The 12078-nt window shown below is 40.5% G+C and overlaps 1 protein-coding gene across 9 annotated transcripts in view; it reads left to right on the top strand.

Annotated features, from left to right (window-relative positions):
• meis2a (Meis homeobox 2a) overlaps window positions 1-12078 on the top strand; it is a 112240-nt gene that overhangs the window by 32746 nt on the left and 67416 nt on the right. The window lies entirely within an intron of this gene.

The raw sequence follows: 12078 nt of genomic DNA, 5'->3' as shown, positions 1-12078 counted from the left end.
AAGTTTAGTTGTACTTCAGATTGCAATGGATTTTCTGTGTTCTATACTTGTTAAATTATGCTGAATTACATTTCTTTTCATGAAAAATTAAAATAATACAAACAAGTATATTTATTTCCTTTTCCAAAGGTAATGCAGTTTAAGATGAAGGTATTTTTCATAAATTAGTAAAGAATTAGGATTAACACTACTTGTTGCAAATTCTTGTTCTCTGAGAGCACAAGTTAAACCTGAGGTTAAAACACCTTTCACATTAGTGTGGGCACAACATATAAAAACTACATGCAACTTCTGCATAAATTTATCTTAGAACTAATGCTTGATTTTAAACAATATCAAACTACCTGATTATGACTTACCATGAATTCCTGATTACATGTGTGAGGTAACCCTACAGCATTAAGTTGCAGATTGAGACATTTCTATAGTTATGTGTTACAAATATTCTGAATCAAGCCTTCACATTTTATAATAATGCTGTAACAGAACTGGATATTGAAACAATTGTCCATACAGCTTTCATTGCAAAATTTTAAATATTTTCCAGATTTTGATGCCAGTCTGATTTAAATCTAGATTTAAAAAAAGCTTGATAAGTCACATTTCAGATTTTCAAGTTTTAATTGGCATTAATATTCTATTTTTATAACTACAACCACTATCTTGCCTCAAGTATGAAAAAAACAGCACACTAATCTCTAGAGATTCTAACAAAAGATATTTGAAAGAAGTGATTAATTGCTGCGCAACGTATATGAGTACCAAATGTTTGCATTTTGGCCATAGAAACGATGAAATATTTTACTTAAAGACACATGCAAAGGAACTATGAATAGAATTTTCTCTGTATTCATGATGCACTGGGGCAGAATTCCAGACATTCAGTTGTTATGGTTAACCATTTGGTGTTGAAAAGGTATTAAAGTACCACAAAAAGTGGTTGAATTTACAAATGTTAGTTCTTTTCAGAACTTTATACTATGTAAAGTTACAATTGAAATAGCAGTTAGTCATAAATGGTAGTAATTGTTTCTCTAGCCAAGTGGTTAACTCACATCAAAATGTAAAGATTAAGCTCTTAAACAGTTACACCTGGTTAAGTATAGGCGATTATAATAATTGATGTTCAGCAGTTCTTTTAGAAATGATTGTGGAATGTGGTTTGTAAAGAATGATGTGAGATCTTACATATTTTTCTTAAGAGTATTTAAAGAGAGCATACTCCAAGAGCAACAGAAGTTGCATATATCCTGGGGTACAGTCTCTGGAACAATTGGGTGCTTGGTGGAGACATCTGTGAATGTTGACCTTTTGACCTGTAAAGAATGCTCTGGAGGTGGGGGAATGTAATGCTCCTTATGGCCTTGAGGAGACTGAAAAATGTACAGGAGGAAACAACCCAAAATTCTCCAGCAGCCTAAAACTGAATAAATCGGGCAACAAGCTTAATAAAGAGGGCATCTGTGTACCCTTATTCTGAGATGACTTCCAAGCTAATCTCATCTCTGTCAAATGAAAGTTGTCTTTAAGTGAAAGGTTAAAGCTCAGAAAATGGCTAGGGTGAGAGGTGAACATGTGACGAGGATTACTGCAAATTTGGGCACCTGCTTTTTTTTTGTCTGAAACGTTTTCTTTCAGCCAAATGTGCAGCATTTTCAGTATATTATTATGGGGCATACACAAGTTAAAACAGGCACACATTTGCACTAAATAGTTCCTGTTCTTTTGGGAATTTACATTCCTACCATACATTACTAAGTCATTACCAGCCATGTTCAAGGTTATTTTCTTGTAGCTGCTGGGAGTATTACTTCTGTGAACTCTGACATGAGGTCCCTTGGTTCAGACTCTGAACACTGAGGGAAGGTAGCTGGCCGCCAGCCAGCAATGTGTGGCACTTGACCTAACGTTTGATGCTGCCTTGAGATGATGATCCAAGATTCAAGATTACTTAATGTCACTTCCTGTACACAAGTGTAAGATGAATGAAATAATTGTTACTCCGGATATGATGCAGCGCAAAAAAAAGACACGCAAAAGATAAAGAATACAACAGTAATAATAATAAAACACACAATAGATTTATGTAAATACATAAGAGTGCTTATATACATAGATTGATTGCATGTCCATAAAGTGATGCTAGGCATGTACATAAGCTGAGTGACGGGAAATAATGAAGTAGTGATGGAGTCAGTGGGTGGAGGTGTTGATCAGCCTCGCTGCATGGGGAAAGTAACTGTTTTTTGAGTCTGGTAGTCCTGGCATGAATGCTACGTAGCCTCCTCCCTGATGGGAGTGGGACCTTCCTTTTCAGTCCTGAAGAAGAGTCCATAGATGCTGCCTGACTTGCTGAGTTCCTCCACCATTTTGTGTGTGTTGCTGCAGATTTCTGGCATCTGCAGAATCGCTTGTGCCTTTGAGATCATGAGCAGGGTGGGAAGGATCTTTTATGATGTCACTGGCCCTTTAGCGGCACCTTTCTGTATATATGACCTTGATGGCGGATATGCAAGTGCCAGTGATGTGTTGGGCCGTTTTGACTACCCATTGTAGAGCACTCCTGTCCGTCACAATGCAGTTTCCGTGCCAAGCAGTGATGCAGCTTGTTAGGATGCTCTCTACTGCACATCTGTGAAATGACATGAGTATGGATGTGCAAAGTCCAGCTCTCTTCAGCCTCCTCAAAAAGTAGAGGCATTGGTGAGCTTTTCTGATTGTGTAGGATGTGTTCTGGGACCATGAGAGATTGTGTGAGATGTGCACTCCCAGGCTCGCGGTTTACACTGCTGTGCCGCTGCTGTAAAGGAGGGTGAGAGTGTTACAAGTTCTCCTAAAATCGATAACCATCTCTTTTGAGTTGTTAATGTTAAGGAAAAGGTTATCTGCCTGACACCAGTGGAATAGGTGAACAGTAAAGCAATCCTGACCAATATTTTAAGTTACAACCTGGACTCAAGAAACTATAGGGGCACCTGGTATTTTCCATAACAGGTTGTGGGCCCAGAGAATAAAGGAGGTGGAGTAATAGGTGAAGGGCATTCACACGGCACAGGCAAGTCTTCCATGCTTGTGCACAGATTATAGTCCCCTGAGTTCTGGTTGAGTTCTAAGTTTGATCAGGGACACGGATGGCAGAGGGTCTCCAGGCTGATGGTGGTGAAAAAGTTGTGTGTGGGTTGGGGAGGGGAAGAGTGGAGAGGGAATTTCAGAATGGAGGGGTTACAGAATGCAGCTGTGTAAAATAAAATATAGTTTGAACGAAATGCTCTTCATGTCGGTTCCGACTCAGAGAGGCAGCTGCACGCGGACTTTTTATCTGACAGCACAAAGGACAGTAAAACAGAAAAGCAAGTAGGCAAAGCAAAGAGACAAAAGCAATGATCAGCTAACACAGCTCCACACAGCCTGACTAATTTATGAGAAAAAAACTGTGCAGTTCACTCGATCAGGACTCTAAGGAGGTGGGTAGAATGGGAGGAAGTTTTCATTGACTCTTCTGAGCAACTGGGGAAACCACTGGAGATACTTTGCAGTTTGAACTTTATCAGGGTCTACGCTTAATCAATACGCTATTGGAAAAAGAATTAATTACTAAAGCAGAATAAAACAGCTGCATTTTAAAGAGAGCAGCCATCAATTCTGTAATCTTTCAGTTACAGCTTAGGTGCAGCGAGGATCATTTTGGCTTCACGTAATGAGGAACTGAGGGAGTCTCCTCATGAATGGTTTGGGAATTTGCATTAGTCGGTTTCAATCTGTTTACCATCACTGCATGTGGTTTTAACCTTTCTTCATTCTCCAGTTTCATCTGATAAATTATCAATTCAGTACCATTTCCACACAATTTCACTATCCACGGCAGGGGAGGGAACGAGGGCTACAATCATCAGTGCCATGAGAAAGTGTCTTAACCTCCTTCCACTCCCTTTTCAGTGGGCTTAGGACTGATTGGTTTCAAGCCGGACAAACCTCTATTGTACAATTCCAGGGTCAGAGACCTGCCTGTTAAAGAAACAGTAATTTGAACACAGTCTGTAAACGTTTCATCTGTAATTTCCATAATGGTGAATTTCAAGGAGGGTTGTGGGGGTTATGGGAGATGAATTAGGTTTTTAGTGAGCTCATTAGGAAGCCAAACAGAGTTTAGACAGCAAGGCAGTGAACATAGCTGTAATCAGTTCTGCTCGCTTTGTTCCCTGCCTTCAGGACATTTTTGGAAACTTCATGGCAGGGACTGATGAGAATATGCTGAGAGAGGCTGCAATCTGGAATCTGATGGTTGACTTGTTGATTTGTAAACCCTTAATTCATTATTGCCCCAATTTAATCCCTTATTTCTTCAAGGAAATTACACAATTAATAAGCCTTAATATCTCTTTACACCAATGCCCTGTAAATCTACTCTGGAATAATTTTGGTCATTTGGATGTGATATCTTACTCACAGAAACTAAAGAGAGGCCTGTTATTAACTAAACTGAACTTGATAACTCCCATCACTGATAGACATTTAACTGCCCAGTTAAAGCTGACTCTGCATGCTGATTCAAAGCTGGCATCACAGAGCAAGCTGAATTTAAGATGACAGTGTGTGTTTTTATTGTTTCTTGGAATACCCACCTTTTTGTGGTTTTTCAGGAAGCAAAGGCAGTCTCCAGAAAACTGATGCATTTGCTGCATTCAGTTTCATGCTTATTTAAGTTAATTTAACATGACCCAGATTTCCTTCCTTGGATTTAGTTTGACTAATTAGAGCAGCAACACCTAGAATCAGCCATAGGTTTTTTTTAGAAAAGCTGGCTAAATGTAGATCTAAGGGATCTGTAAACTAAAGCAGAGCATCAAGTAGCAAAACCAATATGAGACGGAAGTGCTTCATAACACAGCTATCTATAAGAAGACGACCTGCTTTTAAGAGATGTGAGGCTGATTTGGAATATTGGAGTTCCAGCTGAATGCATCCGAAACAATGGTATCTTTGAGACGTGGCACCTAGATAACCTCTGGGGCCAATTAGTGTAATTTCTGTTGAATTGACAGGATTGTTCATTCCTCTCTCAGACTGAAAAGAGGTGGGGCTGTTAACCTGCAAAATCCCTGTTTTGGACAAAGGTCTTTATCAAGTGGTACAGTGAATTTTTGACATCAAGATCTATTATTCTTGGAACACCCCCTTCTCTGTCATTTTGAGCTGACACAATGTGCACGTAGCATTAACTTTCACAAGGTGAAGAGCGGTGTGACAATATGAACAAGTCTGCAGCTAGTGAGCTCTGCCTCCCGGCTTGTGTGACCCAGCTTCAAATCTGACCTCCAGTGCTGTCTGCGTGGAGTTTGCATGCTCACCCTACGACCACGCACACATATTTCCTCCCGCGTCCCAGTGACTGTGCAGGTTGGTAGAGTAACTTGAGACTGTAAATTGCACCCCCCCCATGTGCAGGTGAGTGGTAACTGTGGGGAGAGTAAAGTGGGATTAATACAAATGGGCTGGTGTGAGCTGGTGGGGCAAGTGACCTGATTCTGTTGTACGTGACTTCCCAAATCAGAAATTATGCCAGGCTGTTTATACCTGTGGCTGTGTAGAATATTGATTGTCATTCCTGTGTCTAAAACTAAAGATGTAGTTAAGGTTTCAATTTCTCGTTGCATCACTGTCTGGTGTGTGTGTGGGAGGGGGGTGCTACTGCACGGCTTCGAAGTAAGCTGCCGAGAGTTGTAAATGTAGTCAGTTCCATCATGGGCACTGGCCTCTGTAGTACCCAGGACATCTTCAAGGAGCGATGCCTCAAAAAGGCGTGTCCATCATTAAGGATCCCCACCACCCAGGTCATGCCCTGTTCTCGTTGCTGCCATCAGGAAGGAAGTACAGAAACCTGAAACCTAAAGTATATATATTTCAATTCCATTTTTTTCTATTATTATGTATTGCAAAGTCAACAAATTTCATGGCATATGCCGGTGATATTAAACCCGATTCTGATTCTGATTCATGGTTCGCAATGAAATGAATTCCTGATGAGGTTCATGCAGATAATATCACTTAAAATGCTTTGATCCTCCAACTTTGAGAGCACCACAGCTGTGCAAGCACCCGTACATGTTGACCACCTGATGGCTGCTCTAATGGGGAGCGCAAACAGATAGCAAATAATATGTCATTTCCAATATTTAAGGTGTATACGGTTTATTGTGTGAAGCAGAGTTATACCCACCACTTGTCTCTAATCTATCAATCCTGTCTGTTTGGTGAATAATTTTGTTAGTAATATTGAATCATGTCGTAATGTTGTAAAATGGCTTCAGGAGCATTCAGTCCTGATAAAGGTGCAGTGGTGATTACTTCCTGAGAAGTACATGTCACATTGATGAGGATTACACTAAGAGTGAAACACAAAAAGTTGACACTGCCGAATTTAGCTCAAGATGCCCTGGGACAAATGTGGTAGGTGAGGTAGCTGGTTGGGCGTCACTGTGTTACCACATTGTTTCTGCTAAAGACATACCCAGCACCACCTCCTGTTACTTTTACTGGTGGGCTGTCTGCATTGCAAAGTAAGCAGATAAGGGCCAAATTAAAATATTCCGGTGGTTGGTTGATAATGTCATTGGCATCATAACATAACTGTGACCACACAAGCTAAAGCTGACAACTGCCCTGGTACCAGTCAGTGGAGTGGGTGGAATTGTCCCAAAGATGTTTCTTTAATCTTTTCCACACTTCTGTTTTGGTCCATAAAGAACTCTTCCCTGAGAGCCCAAAGGAATTCTGTCAATACTTATTCCAGCTCCAAGGCCTCTCCCTCATAGTATCAGCATCTTTTCTGCACCCCACCACCCTCACTCCTCCCTTGCTCTTCCCAGCACTAACTTTGCCAAAGGCTTCCAGGTCTCCGGTTTTCTTGACAATCCAATACAAGTTTTTGCTCTTTAGCTAGCCTTGATATCTCTCTGAACAGGTTGAGTTGAAAAGAGTTGTTGCAAGAATTAAGGGAGGTCTAGAAGTTGCAAAAGATGTAGGTGAAAATTTCCATCCCCTCGTACCCGCTATTACTTGAGGTTACCTGAAATAAGGGGCTGTTGAAATACTGAAATTAAGTACAACTTCCATGTAACTAACCAATGGGCAAGGCTGGAAAAAAGAACACAGTGCCATTTTTAAAACTGAAATTGGTATATTGCATTAGGTATGGTTGGTAAGGGATGTGGCAGTAAGTGGAGTCCATATGTAATCAGACATGATATGAATAAATGGTCACACAACCCACTCCCAGCCTTGTGCTCCAAAACCACAAGGGGTTCTACCAATTGAGAACATGGAGTTGAGGAAACGAATGGCTTGTAAATTCTGAAGGACTCTGTGAATGAAACAAAAATAATTCTGACAGGCAATAGATTGACAGCCACTTTACACAGTATTTTTAATATGAAGAATGCAGACACATTGAAAGAAAGCAGAGGAATCGTCATGAAGGGAAGGATTAAAATGGGGCAATAAAACCCTGGTGGAAATAGTGAATTGTGCAGAGGTATAAAAAAGAGAAGAATGACATATATGGAGATGCTTTGATTTAGGAGGATGAATGATGATAGGTTACTTCAAAAGATCAGCACCAACAGCCTGATCTTGTCAGACTTGATGTAAGACAAGATGAGGTTTCTTGGACAGGGTGAACTATTCCAGTCCAAAAATGTTGCCAAAGGGTAGGATGGAGATGAGGGCAAGGCTTTAATTTTTCCAATGTTCATTTGGAGGAAGTTGTGACTCAGGCATGATGACTTGGGCTCACTTGTGTATTACTTGCATTCTGAGGCAATCAGGTGGTGAAGTGAGACAACAGTTCAATGGTTCCATTTAATATCAGAGCATGTATACAGTATACTATCTGAAACTCTTGCTCTTCACAGATATCCACAAAAACAAAAGGGAACCCCAGAGAATGAATGACAGTGAAACACTAGAACCCTAGAGCCCCCTCTCCCCTGTTTATTTCAGCAGGAAGCATCAGCACCCACCACTTGACGTTTCAACATGCCACAGGTACAGAGAGGTATCTCTCCTTTTCCACAGAGAGAAGGGAGACCAACAAAACAGAACAGTTAGCTGATTCCAATGTTACATTCTGCCGTCATCAAAGTTGCTGGTGAAAACGTTGACCGTACCTTTTCCTAGAGATGCTGCCTGGCCTGTTGCGTTTACCAGCAACTTTGATGTGTGTTGCTTGAATTTCCAGCATCTGCAGAATTCCTCGTGTTTATATTCTGCCGTGTTGCTTTTAATCCAAGTTCTCCGACTTGGGAATTGGCAGCAAACTCTCCCCCACCATCAAGAAAAAGAGGAAGAGAGAGTGATCAGCTGAGAGCAAAGGCCTCCAACCGTCCATCCGCTGTTCGTGATGTTCCATTTCCCCCGCAAAGCCTTAGTCGGCGACACCAGCATGGAATCAGTGCACTCAACCCAGCTGTTATCAGCATTCATATGAAAAATTTCTGAATGAGTGCCATTTATTACTTTTCTAACAAAGTTTATAAAAAATTATATTCCTCCATTAAAATACCATTCACTTCTCACGCTGAATAAGAACTGAGGTCAGTTCTGTGCTTGACTTCTAATTGCTTAATACAGTTGAGATCTTAAGCCACTTCTGGTGGAACTAGAAGAGACATTTTAACATTGAAATGAAGGCAGCACACTAAAAGTACATACACTGTATTCATGATTCATGTGTGTTAGGTAACCACGGCATGCAGAAAAGTTTTTAGTACCAAGCAGGTACAACTCGCTCCTAGCTTTCTGCCTTTCTGCTTACAGGTCACATTATTGATTGTAGCTATTGCTTGCCTTGACTTCTTTTACTGGACAAATGAAAATGTTTGCTGTATTTCAAGGACAGCTTTAATATAACAGACTTTTTCTGTGTCTTTGAGGCCACAATTCTGACTCTCTCTAGATATAAATATACTCTGTAAAAAGAGATAGAAAGGAATTTGCATATATAAGTAGGTGAGGTATATTGCATTGCTTCTTGGAAGCTGAAGGTGAAGCTTAAAGACAGATCTAATACCTTAATCTACTTTTTTAGCCCTTGCATGTTTATATTATGATCTATCTCTGCCTAATTTGGTTTTAAGTAACAGCCGGTACATTTTGTTTACCATTTAACAAGAGTCTTTAGGCTCAGTGTTACTAGAGTCTTAATCCTGCCTAAGCACAGAGCAGCAATGGCTACAGCCCCATTGCCTGATGTGTTGTGAATGAAGCTGCTTTCTGTCAGTAACATGTGGTCTCTTCACTGGAGAGCCCTGTGCAAATCCTGTGTAAATAGAGGGAGACTAACAAAAGATGAGCTCCTGCAGCTCAGAGCATTTGGAGCCATTTGGGGGTTGAATGTACTAAATGCTGCTTATACCGCCTGAAAAGTTGAGGAGAAAGGAGCATAAAATCCCTTCTCTTTTTTCTCTCTCTTCCCTCCCCCTGCCTTTCTCCCTGCTGTTACCCGGAGGGTTGGAGGAGTGGAGCAAGGGGTGGGTGGGTGTTGGTGGGAGATTGTTCTGGGCCAGAAAAGCCTGGGGAAAGCCCATGAGGAGTGATTTTTAGTGCTCCTTTGAGTGTAAAGAAGGTGGCATGGGTCACTGTCTCCTCTTTAACATAGGAAAACCCACACAGTTCGTAAATGTTGCATGCAATAAAAGAAAGTGCAGCTGTTACACTGAACTCCAGAGCAGTAGGCCATGCCCTGCTGAATATCTGGTCACTTCAAAATAAATCTTACAGAAAAAATTCAATTTTAACACACTCGAGCAGGCAGCACAGCAGGACAGAAAGAGAGCTTAATAATTAAGGGTTCAGGTACTGGCCATTTCAGGCAAACTAAGAGGAAAGTTATACATTTTATACAGAAAGAAAATGAAGAATTTTAACCCTGCTATTACGAATGAAGCCAGTCTAGAGAGTTATACCTTTTTAGAAATAAAAACACATAACTAAATAAATAGTAAACTATCGCCTCCAACCTTATGTTTACCATAATATTAAAATTTGAGATCTGATATATTCCAATTGTATTTAATTAATATTTTGTTACATGTTTCACTTGAGATATAGCTATTGATAATGGCAACTATTGAAACCGGAAAATCTTTTTTTTTCCAGCTCATTTTCCTTTCTTCCCCATCTCATTGTCTAATACATACTTCTGATGCCAGCTTTTTTATTCGGCATAGAATTTTCCTCTCCCCAGGCACAGCTTTCCAAAACTGCCGTAGGCTAGAGCACAGCACCTCAGATCCCTGAGGCCCCGTGCCCAACTCCTAATAGCCATTCTCCATCTGTGTCACATGGACAGATGATAAGACATTTCCACTTTCTGTTTTGGAGTATATACACACACAGGTTAAAATGCCATAGTTGCCAAGGAACAGTCAGAAGCCATTAGCATTTGGGGAAATTTGCCCTGCAGCATTCCTTCCTGGCATCGTGGAAGAGGGTGTAAATCACCACCACTCTGTGCTCGGCAATTGTAATGAGGCTCTGTGAATGTTTCTGGTCCAGCATCATTTTTATGATTATTTCCACCTTTTTGGCTCGCCGTCATGATTCACGTTCATGGAGAGGTAGTAAAAGTTAGTGGTAGATAAAGGGTTGGGCACTGACATTTGTGCAGATGGAGGGAGCTGCACTGCCTTGGGGCTGGGTGGCTGTAATGAAGTGACTTGTCAGTCTGTAAATACTGGGGGTCGCCTCTCCCCGACATGATGGAGGGTATCACATTGCAGTGAAAATGGAAATGTCAATAAAATTAATCTGCCAACTCTTTGCTGTGGTTTTTTTCAGCTTTTGTGACTGTAGCGGTAAAACAAAAAATTGTTAATTTGCACAAAAATTGACGTGGAACGGGCCCTTGTTTAATGTGAGTGCGTAGTGCCACCAACCCTGGTAATCACATAACTAAAAGACAGTAGTAGAATTAGCTGCTGCATTTGTAGCATTCCTTAGGAAGCTATGTGGTTCTGGCTACTCCGAGTCCTAAGTTTATTGTTTTAGGCTTTCCTGAACAAGGTTTTTACTTAGCATGGGATTTATGGCATTTACTGCTAATGAATGTCTATTCTTAAATTACAAAACCCACAGTCTCAGCGCAATTTCCAGATGTCCTTGCAGGACCTCAGCTTCTTAAACATCAGCAGGGAGCATAAACTCTGCGCTTCTCTGTTTTCTTCTTTCGTGTGGCTTTAGGCTAATGATGTGCAAGAGAAAACATAGCTGTCGAATAGAGAAAAAAAAACCAATGCTGTTTCAGTATCCTTCATTTATTTTGCATTTGATTATACTTTGGGCCCCTTCTTTCTTCTTTCTTTTTAATGTTATTGGTTCAAATATTAATGGGGAAATATAATATATATAGGTGCTCTGATTGATGCCTCTCAAAAACAGAAGGACAAGCACGTATGAATTTTAAGAAAGTACGAGACCAGGATTGCCTTGGTGCAGAGTTTTTTTAGATACATAATTTAGATGCCCTCTAGGCAGGCTTTCAAGGCATTTTTGCCTGAGGGTAAAGAAAAATAACTATGACTGTTAAAAGTAAATGATTTTTGCTAATGCACAATTAATGCAAGGGAAGGCAGAACAGTGGTGAGAGTGGATAGAGGTAACTCCTGATTTAAAGAATGCACCCTGCCTTGATACATGTACCTAATGTACCTTATTCTCTTAAATATGAGAGTAGAAAGCAGTGATGCAGGGAGACAGAGGGTGTCATCCCATGCAAATGTAATGGGGGGGAGGGTGTGATGATGAACTGTGGTCTTCTCTGTGCAGTGAACCATGACATAGTTACTTACACCTTATGCAAAATCTCTGTAATGCGCAGAGCCTTTTTTTTTACTTTTAAGTCATTATGTGGTTTCACTTGGAAAACCTGTGCCTAACTCATCCCATATATTTAGGAAGCAAAGTCAGATTGAAATGAAATTGTTATGGGAGCTTTAAAACTACACATAAATATATTTGACACAGGGCTACTTCTCCATCAGAGGCATAGCAATAATTGAATTAATGATACATGCATGTTCA

The sequence above is a fragment of the Mobula hypostoma genome, chromosome 1 (assembly GCF_963921235.1).
Source record: "Mobula hypostoma chromosome 1, sMobHyp1.1, whole genome shotgun sequence".
NCBI lineage: Eukaryota > Metazoa > Chordata > Chondrichthyes > Myliobatiformes > Myliobatidae > Mobula > Mobula hypostoma.
This window is presented reverse-complemented; position numbering and strand designations above follow the sequence as displayed.